Source organism: Mycteria americana, unplaced genomic scaffold (genome assembly GCF_035582795.1).
Source record: "Mycteria americana isolate JAX WOST 10 ecotype Jacksonville Zoo and Gardens unplaced genomic scaffold, USCA_MyAme_1.0 Scaffold_44, whole genome shotgun sequence".
NCBI classification, from domain to species: Eukaryota; Metazoa; Chordata; class Aves; order Ciconiiformes; family Ciconiidae; genus Mycteria; species Mycteria americana.
Window position 1 is genome coordinate 286,707 of NW_027445631.1, and position 16,721 is coordinate 303,427.

A 16,721-nucleotide genomic window follows, 5' to 3' on the forward strand; every position below is an offset into this window, starting at 1 on the left:
TTGGTACTGTGAGGATGACCGAGCACTGGAACAGGTTGCCCAGAGAGCTTGTGGAGTCTCCCGCCTTAGAGGTATTCAAAAGCTGTCTGGACATAGTCCTGGTCACCTGCTCTAGGTGGCCCTGCTTGAGCAGGGGAGTTGGACCAGATGGCCTCCAGAGGTCCCTTCCAACCTCAACCATTCTGTGATCGGGAATAGCTGACAGAGCTCTTTAGAGACTGCTAGAGCTTGCTAGATGTAAAAACCTCTTGTAGCTTTCCTTTCCCAGCAGCATCAGGCGCCTTGAAGTTCCTACTCCTTTGGAAGCACCTGCCCTCCTTTGTGAACTGCTCTCCTACGTCTATGCCCAACCATGCTAGAAATGTTGCTTTCCTGTGTTTCTTCTGGAAATGAAGTGCTTTCATGTTCAGGTGGAGGAGAAGGCTGTTCCCTTCATGCTGCAGGGTTGTCATAAGCCCCTCAAGTTGCAGCATGCACATATGGGGTTATGTATGACTTTGGAGGGAGCTTTATCTAGGTGGTTTATGGAAGAAGCCAAGAAATCTTGCATTGTTCCTGTCAGTGTTGGTCACTCAAGGAGAAAATACAACTCTACATTAGCCAGAAAATCCCAGAGCATCTGTCACGTAGAGATAAAAGTGATGTCAAGAGCCTGAATGGGGAATCTATCCCTTTAGCAATTGCCCTTGGGGAATGTGCTGCGTTCATTCTCTTACTGGGACAGTGGAAGCAATCTGCTGGCTATGGGTGAGAGCAACATGGTATTTTCAAGGTTCTGGAACTGTGTCCAGAAGTAGAACAGAATCAGCTGGGTCTAAGGACAGTTCATCTTCTTTCACATGTTCTCTGAATGCAGCAACACTCCTACAGTCCAAGGACACCAACTTTGAGAAAGTATTGTATGGTTTCCCCATTTGCTACTCTTGTTCAATTTTTATGCAGAACCTTCCAGTCATCAGGATCAGTGTCTCCAAAAACAGAGGATTTCCATTCTTCTTTAAACACCTAGCCCCACTAGAAGTTGTCTTTTGTTTACTTTATTAAACAGGCAAGCCATTAATCTGCAGTGTTCTCAGGAAGCCACAAGCATTTTTGTGAAGTCCCTTACTAAGCTTGGGTAAGTTTAGATAGCCTGAGCAAAAGAATATGCAAGAGACTGTTTTACAGTCAAGAAACAAAAAACTATTTCTGATTAAGCTTCTAAAATCCAGTTTCCCGTGATGATTTCCCAAAATTACTGCCCTACTTTTTGGGGGGCATGAAATTGTAAAGTGATATGGCTCCTCGTCCTCACTTTTTAGGCATCAATGGGCTCAATCTTCACTGTGTAAATAGCTTATTCACATTTAATAGTTTTGAGTGTTGTACATTCACCTTTGCTCCAAGCAGAAAATAAAAGCCCATACTGTTATTTAGAGCTGGTTAGAGCCTGACAAACAAAGCTTTTCTGGGTACAAAGGGATCATAGAACAATAGAGTATCTCAAGTTGGAAGGGACCCATAGGGATCATTGAGTCCAACTCCCTGCTCCTCGCAGGACTACCTAACACTAAACCTGTCTCGTCCCACTCGGTGGGTTGCGAGAGGGGTGAATCTTTTCGATTCCCCGACTGTTTGAGTACCGACAAAAGCCGATCTCTGCTCGGCAGAGCCGCGTGGTCGGCAGAGTCACGACAATGACCCAGAGGAACAGGCTGGCCAGCAACTTTATTAACTGGCGAATTCCACAAACGGACAAACTTAGCGACCTGACGAGTTTAACGAACGAACAAAGGCGATTTGGCAATGGAGCTATTTTCCGGGCTTCCCGATCCCAAACTTGCATATATATATTGGAAAAGCAGAGGAAAAGAGAAGAGAAGCAAGAAAAGGAAAGGAGAAGAGAGGAGGAAAGAGAAAGAAAAAGTATCACCTCCCTTGGATCCCGCGATGACGATGACAGACGTGGCAATCCTCCAGTGGTGGGCGTGCGCGCGCTTCCCTGGGGGGGGCCAAGCCTTTTATTGGCTAATCCCCGCCTCCAGGTACGCCCCTTCAGGACTTACATGGTTCTTGTTCTAGAAAGTTCTCAATCTTCTGCGCAGGCGCTGGGGGAGGGGGGTGGTTGTGAGGGGTCTCTGGGGCGGTTGCAAGCCCCTTCCTCAGATAAACTCTGTGTGACCGCTGTCCATACATGGTCAGGTTTGGCAGAACCTGGAACCGCGCATCCTCCGACGCGCTCTCCACATCCCGCTCTTGCTCTCCCCCACCCCATGCTCGCAGACCTGCTGTCGCCATGCAAATAGCGCCTCAAATCGCCACAATGTTTGAGACATTAACTCTTTCAGTCTCTCACAAAACCATATGACTAAGAGTGTCGTCCAGACGCTCCTTGAACTCTGACAGGCTTGGAGCCGTTGTTAACCCACAAGCGTGAGGTCATTTACCCAGTGTGCGAGACGCCAATATACACACAGGGCAGAGGTATTTTATTTCATGTCTGCGCAGAGATGAGTGCTAGGTGGTCATTCCACAAAGCTAGCACAAAGTTTGGTCATGCAGGTACAATATTTATACGGTCTAGTTATACATATGCATAAGTAATTACACAAAGCAGTTTTCTATTGGTCTACATTTCTCTTGTTTCAACTTAAAGCTACAGTGCTACTTTAATATTCTGCGCATGCTTGCAGGAAGTGGGGGGGGTAGCTTTCTTTGGTCCTTAATTGAGTCGGTGGTCGTGATCTCCCCCTGCCGTCTTTACCTTTCCCCTAGTTTCTGTAAATCTTGTTGACTTCATGTAGTGCCGTATCCTCCCAGCCTGGCAATCTCCCTTATAACAAGATGTTTTCTTTATCAGTCCTTGAAGTTCCTCGTCTTAGTTTCTTCTTCAAAGGTTAGTGATTAACGAGGCCTGCATATTCCCCTTTTATCAGTCCCTTAGTTTTTCTTCAAAGGCACAGTCGTTAGCAAGGCACGTGTTGTTTATACAAAAAGTGTCTTGTTTCATAAGGCCTCTATGGCCCTTACATCACCGTGACCACTTCCCTGGGGAGCCTGTTCCAGTGACTGACCACCCTCTCAGTGAAGAACCTTTTCCTAATGTCCAATCTGAACTTCCCCTCACGCAGCTTCATTCCATTTCCTCGTGTCCTATCACTGGTCACCAGAGAGAGGAGATCAGCACCTTCCCCTCCACTGCCCCCCTTGAGGAAGTTGTAGGCTGTGATGAGGTCACCCCTCAGCCTTCTCTTCTCCAAGCTGAACAAGCCAAGTGACCTCAGCTGCTCCTCCTAAGTCTTGCCCTCAAGACCTTTCACCATCAACTGCCAGATTTGAAACCTGGCCAATCCTCAGAATGCATTGTGTTATGGGATTAATGTCTCCATTCCTGCCCTTACTTCCACTCCTGCAGAACTCTTGGAACAATTCACCTGTCCCACTCCAGGCCCTAAATTCTTTCCTCCAGCCAAAGCTAGACAATTCAGAAGCAGCACTACTCCAACCAATGTGTCAGCACAGGTCATATAGCAAATCAGAGTAACACAAACACAGGGTAGAAACTGTGCTGGCCCAGCCATGGAGGAAACTCATGTTGAGCTCTGGAAAGGCTTTGTTCTGATGGGTGTTAGGTTATGTGGTTAAAGTTGGTCTGCACACCCACAAAGGAGCTCAGAGAGATAGCAGCAGGAGGGGGAGCCCAAATAATACTCTGCCAGGCTACTCCCAGGCCCATCACAGGGTGGCCATCAGCCCATCAAAGGCCCATCTGCACAAGCCCAGAGGAGCACAGGGGCACACAATGGCAGGCAGGAACCCAAATCAAGGACTCCAGAGGAACTAACACCTTGTCCAGGCCCCTCCCAGGGCTGTCCCAGCAGCCCATTGTCCAGGCATGAAACCCATCAGGAGGAGTCATTGGGAGCAGATCTCCAGATCACCTTTCAGACTAAGAGGGTGGGATGCAGGGGAAAAGCGGTTCAGGATTGCACAGAACTTATTATGGCATGTTATGGGGAAGAACCAAAGGCGATTTGGGAAGGATCAAGTGTGGGAAAATAGAGGGGTAAGGGGATAAAGGGGACTGATCAGTGCAGTCTGTCCTATCTTCTTATTTAATACCTTTCTAACACTTTTCCTGGGTGAGGGGCACTCTATTTTGAGTGTATGTGTGTGTATGGGGGTATGAGTGCCAGCAACTGGAGTTAGACCACAGCTAGGAGTGTCACTGAAATCGGGAATCAAACTCCTTAACACCAATGTAGCATTAAGAAGCAGGCATTCTTTATTACGGCGCCAGATGCACGGGGGATCGTTCCACCTAGCGTGCATACCGCAGGTTGCATCAACCAAAGCTTATATTATCCGATTACATACATATGCATCAAATTTCCCGGAATGATCACGCATATTCATTCTATTTCCCAGAACTCATTATCATATTTGCATGGTCATTACGCATGCGTCCTTGAGCTCCGAGGGGCTTCCATGGGGGTCTCTGGTGGTCCTTGGTGGTCCTACAGGTGTGTCCTTTAGTTGACCCCTTCTTATGGACATGCGCAATATCACCTTGCTTATGTAACCTGCTTCCCTTCTTCATGGTGCATGGTCCCTAACAATGATTGGCACCCTTAACACAAACCAATTTTTCTAACCACCCTCGACTCGTTGTCAGGATGGGCTGGGGCTGTACTGGGAGCATAGCAGCATGTCCGTACTACTCCTCGTCCTATTGTCTTTGGGCACAGTAGCATATCCATAGCCATAGGTGTACAAACACAACATTAAAGTATTGTCTACCCCGCTCCTATCTCTGTGTTGCTTAGTTACAAAAGAACAAACTAATCACTTTGGTTACATCTGGTTACAGGAGGGCCCATGCGTCTGTGGTGCCAAAAACTGGAGTGGGTGTGGATGTGCAAGAGAGTATGATCGCTAGCAAAAATCAAGATGGACTAGCCAATTAATAGTTGGGAGTGGCCTGGGAGCAAGGAGGTGAGTGGGTCTCTTAGGGCCAGCTCTGGGTGTGAGAGTGCCTGTGTATCTCTAAGGGCGAGAGCACAGGAGGATTGGCTATAGGAACCTGGAAAGGCCTGGCCAGTTGTGTGTGTGTGTGTACGCAACGGTCTGTACCAGCAACTGGAGCTGGGCTGTGGCCTCAGGGGCTCGTATGTCCAGGTGCCAGCAACTGGGGAGGCTGGGATCCAGGGATGAGCTACTGGGCAGACCAAGTGTCTGAGCCTAGCTGCTGGAGGGATCCATCTTGTACATATGGAGAAAGATATATATATATATATATACTCACTAGCGGACCTCCATCCTGCTCAGTCGTTGGTGCTGTCTATGTTCATGTGGGTGCTCTGATTGTCTGTCTGTGATTTGCGTGGCCAGCCATGTATATACATATGTATATATGTAGTGTATCTGTGCGCTGTGTGCCTGCTGGGAACACATCTTCAGCCTTGCTACTAGTTGGACCTGAGGACATGGAGTAGCAGCAGCCTCGCCTTTCTCAGGCTATTGGCTCTGGCATGATATATTTTCCTCTAACAGCTGGCATAGTTGGTAGGATCTGAACCTGCGCTGGTCAGATGCACGCTCTCCATCTCAGATTCCTACTCAGGCAGTAAACGGTTGCAGTAAAGACAGTAAGAAAAGTAGTTCTGGAAAGTAACAGGCTGCTACTATACCAAGAGCTTAAGCAGCAGTACCACAACTCCCAGCCTGAAGAACACCAATGCAGATATTCCCATTGCAGCAGCAGCGCTACACTTGCTTCTCCCAGCTACACTTTGGACAGACTATGGACTTTTTGGACTTCCACCCTATGGAAGGCCCTGTGCCCCAGGACCACCTGGCTCACAGCAAGCTCTGCTTCAGCCTGCAACTGAACTTCACAGAGGGGAGGCAAGGTAGATGGGGTGAGAGCAGCAGGCCCTCTTCCCCCCTGCCTTAAAGCTAAGAGATAAAGACACTGAACTCCAGCCCCATCTTTCAGCACATACAATAAAAAAAAAGCCTTACATCAGCTATGATAATACACTGAAAAAGAAGTCCTACAGGGCATTCCAGCTGTTCCCAGTGTCTTATCAGGGCCCTTAGGGCAATAATAAGCCTTAATGGCCCTAACCAGCTGTCATGGTCCTCACCTGGGACCTCCACCCACTCCCTCTGCCCATGGCCTTGGGGAACCCCTTTTAAGTTCAGGCCTGGGCCTTCACTCTCTGTTTGAATTATATTGTAATTAACTTATTTGTAGCCATGTCTGTACCTAGCTGTGGATACCGTTGATCTAGACCCTGATCTTCAGACCAATTTCATGGGTTAACCTCAGACCTGCCTTGTCAATATGGACTTGCTTGGCGATCACTGGACTTGACCCTGATTCCCACTTTTGGCTTGACCTTGGACCTGCCTCATCACCATGGATTTGCCTGATGTTTTGGACTCCTGGTTGCTATTCCCTGTCTTTTCCTGCTTGTTTCATTCATGGACTATGGGACTGGGCCCTGGCTGGTGAGGCCCCTACCCTGCCAGCTGTGTTATTGCTCTCAGCTTCCCATCCCTTAGGGATGAGCTGGCCTTTGCTGCTTCTTGACATGCAGGTTAAATATTGAGTGCTGGTAGTATGTAGGCACAGTGTCATGGTCTGTTCAGATCTCTCAAATTTACAGGACAACATACTCTGTGATTTAAACTGTATTTCTTAATGAGCTCATGAAATAAAATAAACAAACATGACAAACAGGGGGCTCAATACCCTATTGCCCAGACTAGTCTATCACATGAAATCACCTATTCACCATTCATAGAATCATAGAATAGTTTGGGTTGGAAGGGACCTTTAACGGTCATCTAGTCCAACCCCCCCTGCAATGGGCAGGGGCATCTTCAACTAGATCAGGTTGCTCAGAGCCCCATCCAACCTGACCTTGAATGCTTCCAGGGATGGGCATCTACCACCTCTCTGGGCAACCTGTTCCAGTGTTTCACCACCCTCATCGTAAAAAATTTCTTCCTTATTTCTAGCCTAAATCTCCCCTCTTTTAGTTTAAAACCATTACCCCCTGTCCTATCGCAACAGGCCCTGCTAAAAAGTCTGTCCCCATCTTTCTTATAAGCCCCCTTTAAGTACTGGAAGGCTGCTATAAGGTCTCCCCGCAGCCTTCTCTTCTCCAGGCTGAACAACCCCAACTCTCTCAGCCTTTCTTCATAGCAGAGGTGTTCCAGCCCTCTGATCATTTTCGTGGCCCTCCTCTGGACCCGCTCCAACAGGTCCATGTCTTTCTTGTACTGGGGACCCCAGAGCTGGAGGCAGTACTCCAGGTGGGGGGGTCTCACCAGAGCAGAGTAGAGGGGCAGAATCACCTCCCTCGACCTGCTGGCCACGCTTCTTTTGATGCAGCCCAGGATACGGTTGGCCTTCTGGGCTGCGAGCACACATTGTTGGCTCATGTCCAGCTTTTCGTCCACCAGTATCCCCAAGTCCTTCTCTGCAGGACTGCCCTCAATCCATTCATCCCCCAGCCTGTATGGATACCAGGGGTTGCCCCGACCCAGGTGCAGGACCTTGCCCTTGGCCTTGTTGAACCTCATGAGGTTCGCACAGGCCCACGTCTCCAGCCTGTCAAGGTCCCTCTGGATGGCATCCCATCCCTCAGGCATGTCAACTGCACCACTCAGCTTGGTGTCATCTGCAAACTTGCTGAGGGTGCACTCAATCCCACTGTCTATGTCATTGATGAAGATATTAAACAGGACTGGTCCCAATATGGACCCCTGAGGGACACCACTTGTCACCGATCTCCATCTGGACAGTGAGCCGCTGACCACTACCCTCTGGATGCAACCATCCAAGCAATTCCTTATCCACCAAACAGTCCACCCATCAAATCCATATCTCTCCAATTTAGAGAGAAGGATGTTGTGGGGGACCATGTCAAAGGCCTTACAGAAGTCCAGATAGACGACATCCGTTGCTCTTCCCTTGTCCACTGGTGTAGTCATGTTGTCCCAAAAATCAGGGTTCATTTACCCGGTGTGCAAAATGCCGATATACACACAGAGCAGAGGTATTTTATTGCATATTTGCGCAGATATGGATGCCTGTCCCAAGACAGCACACAGCTTTCAAATTAACAGTTATTTATACACACAAAGCATTAAAATATTCAACTTCCTAATACACATGCAGTATTCTTCTGTTAAATGATTGGTTAAAATCTCTTCACCTACCATGTAAATTAGTACGCACGCTTAGTTGTTGTTCTTCAACTTCATCATTTGAGTCGGTGGTATAATTGGGGTAGGTGGTCCGTGAGTCGGTGGTCACAATCTCCCCCTGCCGGAATTACCTTTCCCCTCGTTTCCTACCTTTTTGGCAGATCCAAGCGGTTCTTCATGGTTTACTAACTGGGCTAGTAATACATCAGTTACACTTCTGCTTTCGACAGCCACATCCTGCTTATCAGACAAAGGGACATTGTCTAAGTTCCTATGGAGATAGGGTAGGGCTCTACAGTGGATTTCTATAGCAGCATCAATCTTTATGTGAATTGTATACCTACATTTGATTATTACAACAATTCCCCCCTTTGAGACTTATCGAAATCCAATTTTTCGACAAGTCTCACCTCCATTTTGTAAGACTAACACATAAGATTGAGGTATTTGTTTAGTGATTAGACCTTTTAAGCATCCAAACATGACACAAACTATTATTATTCCCGTTTTAATTTTGTCATGTTTGGGCCTATTCACACACAATGTGCTATAATTTTTCTGAATATAAATCACCATAACCAGTAAACCAAAAAGTATTATTATAACCACTGCTAAGACTCCTTTTATATACTCTGTATCTTGATACTGCTTTCTAAGATCCCAAGTGCAATTCATTAAGTACGAGAAAGTGTTAATTTTAAAGTTCCTGTTTCTCTAGAAGTCCATTGTTTCTACTCCAGAGATGGTGCATTCTTGACTCTCGTATAATGGATCCAAGAGTCCACTTTTACTGCAGTGTAAGTTTGCAATAACACAGCATATGGTCCTTTCCACTGTTCCTTTAGTGGCTCATCTTTCCAAGTTTGAATGTAGACAAGGTCTCCCATCTGAAAAGGATGGACAGGGGTATCCAAAGGCAAAGGTGTCCTCTGATTTAAATACCTATGTAACAAAGATAAGATCTGCGAAAGAGAAATTAAATACTCTTTAACTGTTTCCTGTCCTTTAATGTACATTTGATCCTTTTTTATTGTGAGTGCATTAGTAGGATATGGTTTTCCATACATTATCTTAAAGGGGCTTATTCTTTCTCTGATTCTTGGGGTTACCCTAACTCTCAATAGGGCCAGAGACTTCTACCCATTTGAGGTGAGCTTCCTGACATAATTTTGAAATTTGCCTGAGGTCCATTGTCGGAAGATATTCCTTCTGGAATACCAAATCTAGGAATTATGTCTTTTAACATTACTTTAATTACCTCTCTTGCCTTATTGGTGCGACAGGGGAAAGCTCCAGGCCAACCAGAAAAAGTATCTACCAGGACTAACAAATATTTAGACTGGTTACATCTAGGTTACTCTGAAAAATCTATTTGCCAGTATTCCCCGGGCATTATTCCTCGTTTTACATTTCCTCCTGTTGTTTTCTTTTCCACCTTTGGATTGTTAGCACAACACATTGGACATTTTTTTAACACTATGTCTGCAATACTTTGTATTTTTGGTCCTATAACATATTTTTTTGCAGTAAGGACCAATGCGTCAGAGCCCATATGCATTTCTTGGTGTAATTTCTTTAATACAAATTTCATTGTCCTTTCGGGGATTAGAAGTTGTTTTAAAGGTGTCATCCACCATCCCTGTTCATTTTTAATACAATCCAACTGTTCGGCTAATTGATCTTCCTTTTCAGTGTATTGTGGTGGAGTTAGATCTAGATGACATCCTGGGATTAAAGCTCCTTCCACATTCGACCTTTTCAGGGCTGCTTCTTTTGCAGCTGTATCTGCTTTCCGATTTCCCCTGATTATATCACTGTTCCCTTTTTGGTGTGCCCTGCAATGAATTATTGCAACTTTCTTTGGCTGTAAAACAGCTCGTAACAATTTCATAAATCAAAATCAGAAAGAGGAGTATCCTGTAAATCCAGTCGGCTGGAACAAACTTGTTCGATTGTTGTCAGACAATCATGTTGCAATTCCTCTTATTCTGAGATTGGCAGCAAAGTCACAGGATTTAAAGTGGCAGATATTGAAAGGGTAACATCATCCTGCTCCAGCAAAACAGCCTGGTATTTAGCCAGTCTGCTAGGAGAAATCCAATGGTGTCCCTTGTTTTCTAGGAGAGAGATCACAGCATGGGGTACAAACACGGTCATGGGTTGTCCCAAGGTCAGTTTCCTGGCCTCTTCAATTAAGATCACTGCTGTAGCAACAGCTCTCAGACAAGCAGGCCATCCTTTACTGACTTCATCTAATTGTTTAGAGAAATACCCCACAGGTCTCTTCCAGCTTCCCAACATTTGAGTTAGGACTCCTAAAGCCACCTGTTGCCTCTCATGCACATACAGCTGAAAGGGGTTTTCTAAATTTGGAAGTCCTAATGCAGGAGCTTCCATAAGTCTTTTCTTGATTTCATCAAAACCCTTTCGACACTCAGCAGTCCATTCAAATAGTCCCTCCGGACCCTTGATGGCAGCATATGGTGGTTTAGCGATCAGTCCAAAATTAGGAATCCACAACCGACACCATCCAGCCATACCCAAGAATCCTCTCAGTTGTTTTTTTTGACGTAGGTACAGCAATTCTACAAATTGCCTCCTTCTGCTCTGCGCTCAATTTCCTCTGTCCCTGCATGATTTCAAATCCCAGGTATCGAACTCTATCTTTTGCTATTTGCGCCTTTTTTTTTTGGAGACACGATATCCTGCAAGTCCTAAAAAGTTCAGCAAACTAATTGTAGCTTCAAAACATGCACTGTCATTGCTTGAGCCAATTAATAAATCATCAACATATTGCAACAAGGTTATGTGTCCATTATTACATTGCCATTGTTCCAATTCTTTTGCCAATACATTACCAAATAACGTTGGGCTATTTTTGAATCCCTGTGGTAGTACAGTCCAACATAGCTGAGTCTTTCGTCCTGTGGTCGGGCTTTCCCATTCGAAAGCAAAGATGAGCTGACTCTGTTCATCCACCGGAATGCAAAAGAAAGCATCTTTTAAATCTAGAACTGTAAAATACATATTATTTTCAGGGATGGAAGCAAGTAAAGCATACAGGTTTTGGCACCACAGGGTGGACATCGACTGTTCGAGCATTAATTTCCCACAAGTCCTGTATTCTTGCGGGAAATTACCTATATTCTTGAGAATTAGGCTTACTTATATTCTTGAGAATTAGGCTTTCTTACCGGCAAAATGGGAGTATTCAATTCCGATTGACACTCCCGTAACAGCCCATATTCTAAAAAGGAGTTAATGAGTGGTTCCAGTCCTTTCCGTGCCTCTAATCTGATAGGATATTGCTTCTTTCTTACTGGTTGGGCTCCAGATTTCAACTCCGTTTTGATTGGGGTAATGCTTTTTGCTCGTCCCGGTTTCCCTGATGCCCATACCAGTGGTATCACTGCATTCAATACTTCTTCGGGAATGTCTGCATTTTCATCCTTTTCGCCTTGAGTCAGCAGACACATTTGTGCTTTCCAGGCATTTTCTGGGGGAATGTGTAGCTGTACCAAATTTTCAGAAAAAGTTATTTGTGCATTTAATTTGCATAGCAAGTCTCGCCCCAACAATGGCAAGGGGAGAAATGAATGAGTTACTGTAGCATTTCCAATAGTACACTCCATTGGTTGTAAGAATGACCTTAGAGTCTTTTTCCTGGTGGCACCAATTACACTAGTCTCAATTTTACTTAAAGGTCCTTTACAATCAGTAAGTACCGAGTGAGTTGCTCCACTATCTATTAAAAAAATCTATTGTTTCATTCCCCAGCTTTACTGAACCCAGAGGGTCGGCTGGGGAAACTGTAATAAATTCCTCCGGCCCCCTTCAGTCCAATCCTATCTCTGCCAATACCTCAGCAGCTGCCTCTGTTCCTCTTTCCTGATTATTCGAAAGGTGTGGGCAATCCTTTTTCCAATGACCCTCTTGTTTACAATATGCACAGTGATTCATTCCTAAAGGAATATTACTATGACTTTCCCCAGTATTTCCACGATTTCCTCCTCTACCTCGGAATCCTCCTCTAAAATTTCCTCTGCCTCTTCCTCTGCCTCTTCCTTGTCCTTCTGACAAGGCGGCCAACAAGGAAGCTTGCAATTTTGATTTCTTTTGTTTTTCCTTTTCCTCTATTTCATCCCGGTTATCATAAACTTTGTAAGCAATTGATAACAACTGAGATATTGTCATACCATCGGCACCATCCACTTTCTGTAATTTCTTTCTAATGTCGGGTGCTGCCTGACCAATGGACAACACATTAAGAAGTCTAGAATTATTCTCACCCTCAGGGTCCAAATTAGTCCACTTCTGAGCTGCTTCACATAATTTTTCATAAAAGAGCGATGGGGGTTCTTTATCTCCCTGTCATATTTCATACAGTTTTGCCCAATTCTGTGGTTTCTGGATTCCATGCCGGATTCCATATAGAATACATTTTTTGTATTCTTTTATTCTCTGTAACCCTCCACCAGTGTTTGGATCCCACCCGGGATCCCCCCTTGGGAGATAGGTATCTATGTTAGGCACTCCTACATGTTCCTGAGTTACTCCTTCTTTAGCCTTTTCTACAACTGTTCTTCTTTCCTCTTGTCCTGGTTTCATCTGGGATAGGGTTAATTTTCTTCCTAGTAGCTGGTATAGTGCTGTGCTTTGGATTTTAGTATGAGAATAATGTTGATATCACGCTGATGTTTTGGCTGTTGCTAAGTGGTGTTTACACTGGTCAAGGACTTCTCAGCTTCCCCTGCTCTGCCAGGTGCACAAGAAGTTGGGAGGGGGCACAGCCAGGACAGCTGACCCAAACTGACCTAAGGGCTATTCCATACCATATGATGTCATGCTCAGTATAGAAACTGGGGGGAGTTGGCCGGGGGGTAGCAATCGCTGCTCGGGGACTGGCTGGGCATCGTCGGCGGGTGGTCAGCGGTTGCATCACTTGTTTTTTTTTTTCCCCTGGGTTTTGTTCCTCTCTCTCTCTCTCTCTCTCTCTCGTTGTTTTCCTTTTCATTACAATTTATTATTATTATTACTATTATTATTTTTTGTTTTTCTTTTTCCCAATTATTAAACTGTTCTTTTCTCAACCCACGAGTTTTCTTTTGCTCTTCCGATTCTCTCCTCCATCCCACCACGGGGGAGGGTGAGCAAGCGGCTGTGTGGTTCTTAGTTGCCGACTGGGGCTAAACCACGACACCTCTGTAGTAAACAAATATTCCAAAAGAGCTTGAATGTCACCCCAATTAGGATTCTGAGTCATCATTACAGTTTTACGAGGCGCAACTAACAACTGAACATCCTCATCTTTTTCCTCTGTACCATTCCTTTTTGTTTTACAGCTTGTACAACAAGAATTGCTATTCTTTTTCTTGACCAAAAAGACACCATTTTGATATTTAGAATCCACAAGTCCACAATTTTTTCTAACTTCCCAATTGTTTCTTACGGCAAAGGACAAATCTACATAAGGTATTTCATCCCATTTTTCAGTCCTTTGATAGAATAACATTAATTGTAATATAGTACTGTACTTAATAGATCCATTTTCAGGCCGTTTTTCACCATCATTCAATTGATATTGTGGCCACCATTGATTACAATATCGTTTTAATTTATCTTTTGTCATGGGGTCCCCTCCAAACTTATTCCAATTTTTCAGGATGCATCCTAAGGGAGAACAAGGGGGAGTCTCCTGAGAAGTAGCACTACCCATATTGGTACCGAAAAAGCCTAATCCGACGTTTCCTACACTAATCACAGACCCAGAACAGAATGGGGAACGTCTCCCACCATTAAAACAGTGTAGAAACAGTATGATACTGCTGCGTATCTCTCTCTGATGCGCCTTACGCAGAGCCCAAATGGGACAAAATGTCCCCAGATGCAGGCTACTTCCCAAAAGGACTTTTCCTTTTTCCCTTGATCAGAAAATACCTCTTTTCCAATAGCGTTGCACCGTTGTGTCGCTTACCGCCCGACTGCAGGAGAGGAGCTGATGGAGTCCCCGATCAACAGGTCAGTACGCACTGGAGTCCACTCAGTTCTCTTCCCCGCGTCGGGTACGGCAAGACGAACCGGGCAAGGCTGTCAGCGCAGTCCCATCTGGGTCGCCAAAATGTTGTCCCAAAAATCGGGGTTCGTTTACCTGGTGTGCAAAATGCCAATATACACGCAGAGCAGAGGTATTTTATTGCATATTTGCGCAGATATGGGTGCCTGTCCCAAGACAGGACACCAAGCTTTCAAATTAACAGTTATTTACTAGTAGTAAATATTTACTAGCAGTTTCAGATTGTTCCCAAAACATCTTAATTAGCTTACATATTTCTCCAGGATGTGCTTTACTCCCAAGGACAGTAATTCTTGTTTAGACGTTCCATGTTCCAGTCTGAATCCCCCTTATCAGCTTTATGTAAGCCCTGGCCTTCCACCAGCTCCTGTTAGACTACAATTCCCCCCTTTGAGACAATGAGACTTTTCTTCATAGTCCTCATATGTCTCATTATTATTTCTCATTAATAGTATATTATTTCCAGTAGTAACTTGTACAATTAGTCGTCTAACACATTTTAAGGCACAACTAACAACAATACAGATGATTATCATGATGATTACAATTATAATCATCGTTTGAAGTAAACTTGCCAACCATCCAATTAGGGAGAATCCAAAACTTTGTAATGTTTTGTTTAGCCATCATCCTTCCATTTAATTTATTGATTTCTGTAATGCTGCTGCTTTTGCTAACTGGTCTGCTGTTCGGTTTCCCTTTGTGATTTCACTGTTTCCCTTCTGATGCGCTTTACAATGCATTATAGCAATCTCCTTTGGTTGAAGGACTGCCTGTAAGAGCTCCATTATTTCAGTTCTATATTTGATCGGAGTCCCGTGGGAACTTCATAGTCCTCTTTCTTTCCAAATTGCCCCATGTGCATGCACTACTCCAAATGCATACTTAGAATCTGTGTAAATATTGACTCTTTTTCCCTGACTAAGCTCCAAAGCTCGTGTTAGTGCAACCAATTCTGCCTTTTGAGCAGATGTATTACTAGGCAAAGATTTAGCTTCTAAGGCCTGAGTATGTGTTACCACTGCATATCCAGCTTTCCATCTTCCTTCCAACATAAAGCTGCTTCCATCAGTAAATAACTCCAGTTCTGCATTTGGTAGGGGTTCGTCTCGCAGGTCAGGCCTACTAGAATACACTTGTTCGATGGTGGTTAAGCAGTCATGATGCAATTCACCGGATTCGGAAAGCGGGAGCAGAGTTGCAGGATTTAGAGCAGAGGTCAGGGAGATTACAACAGCATCTTGTTCCAGCAGCACCGCTTGATATTTAGCTAACCTGCTTGGGGAGATCCAATGATGCCCTTCATGTTCAAGGAGAGAAGACACAGCATGAGGTACAAACACAGTAATCGATTGGCCTAACATCAATTTCTGAGATTCTTCAATTAAGGTTGCAGTCACCGCTGCTGCCCTCAAACAAGCGGGCCAACCTTTACTGACCTCATCTATTAGATGCTTTGAAAAATATCCCACCGGTCTTTTCCAGCTCCCCAATTTTTGTGTCAAATCTCCTAATGCCACTTGCTGTGGTTCATGTACATATAATTGGAAGGGCTTCCTCAAATTCGGGAGTCCCAAAGCAGAAGCCTCCATGAGTTTCCTTTTAATTTCATCAAAACTCTTCCTACATTCAGCTGTCCATTCGAGAACCCCCTCAGGTCCTTTCACAGCAGCATACAGTGGTTTGGCAATTAGTCCAAAATTGGGAATCCATAAGCGACACCATCCGGCCATCCCCAGAAATCCTCCTGATTGCTGCTTTGATGTAGGTCCAGCAATTCTACAAATTGCCTCTTTTCTCTCAGTACTTAATTCTCTGTCCTTTGGTGATTTCAAATCCCATATATTGGACCTTTTTTTTCCCAATCTGAGCCTTTTTCTTAGAAACCCGATACCCTGCCAAGCCCAGAAAGTTAAGCAAACTGGTGGTGGCTTCCAGACATGCCTCATAACTGTCAGAACCAATTAGCAAATCATCAACATATTGCAACAATGTTACAGCATCATGATCATTTTGCCATAGTTCCAATTCTTTGGCTAGTAGGTTACCAAACAAGGCAGGGTTGTTCTTGAATCCTTGGGGAAGGACAGTCCAGCAGAGTTGTGTCTTTCGTCCTGTACTTGGATTCTCCCATTCAAAGGCGAAGATGGTCTGGCTCTGCTCGTCCACAGGTATACAGAAGAAGGCGTCCTTTAAATCTAATACTGTGGAATACGTATTACTGTTAGGGATTGTAGTAAGGAGGGTATATGGATTTGGAACCACAGGGTGGACATCTACTGTCCTTGCATTAATTTCTCATAAGTCCTGTACCAGTCTATATTCAGAAGAATGGGCTTCTTTACAGGTAGAATGGGAGTATTAAATTCCGATTGACACTCCCGTAACAACCCATGTTCTAAAAAGGAGCTTATTATAGGTTCTAATCCTTTTCAGGCCTCCAGCT

At 44.8% G+C, this 16,721-nt stretch overlaps 1 long non-coding RNA gene across 1 annotated transcript; it reads right to left on the minus strand.

The window, feature by feature from the left end:
• Positions 1-9,114: 9,114 nt before the first annotated feature.
• LOC142403836 (uncharacterized) lies at positions 9,115-14,212 on the minus strand. Its single transcript, XR_012773701.1, has 3 exons — positions 14,177-14,212; positions 11,061-11,169; positions 9,115-9,164 (listed from the first exon to the last, which is right to left on the minus strand). It is a non-coding gene; the product is annotated as an uncharacterized LOC142403836 (long non-coding RNA).
• Between the last annotated feature and the right edge of the window lie 2,509 nt (positions 14,213-16,721).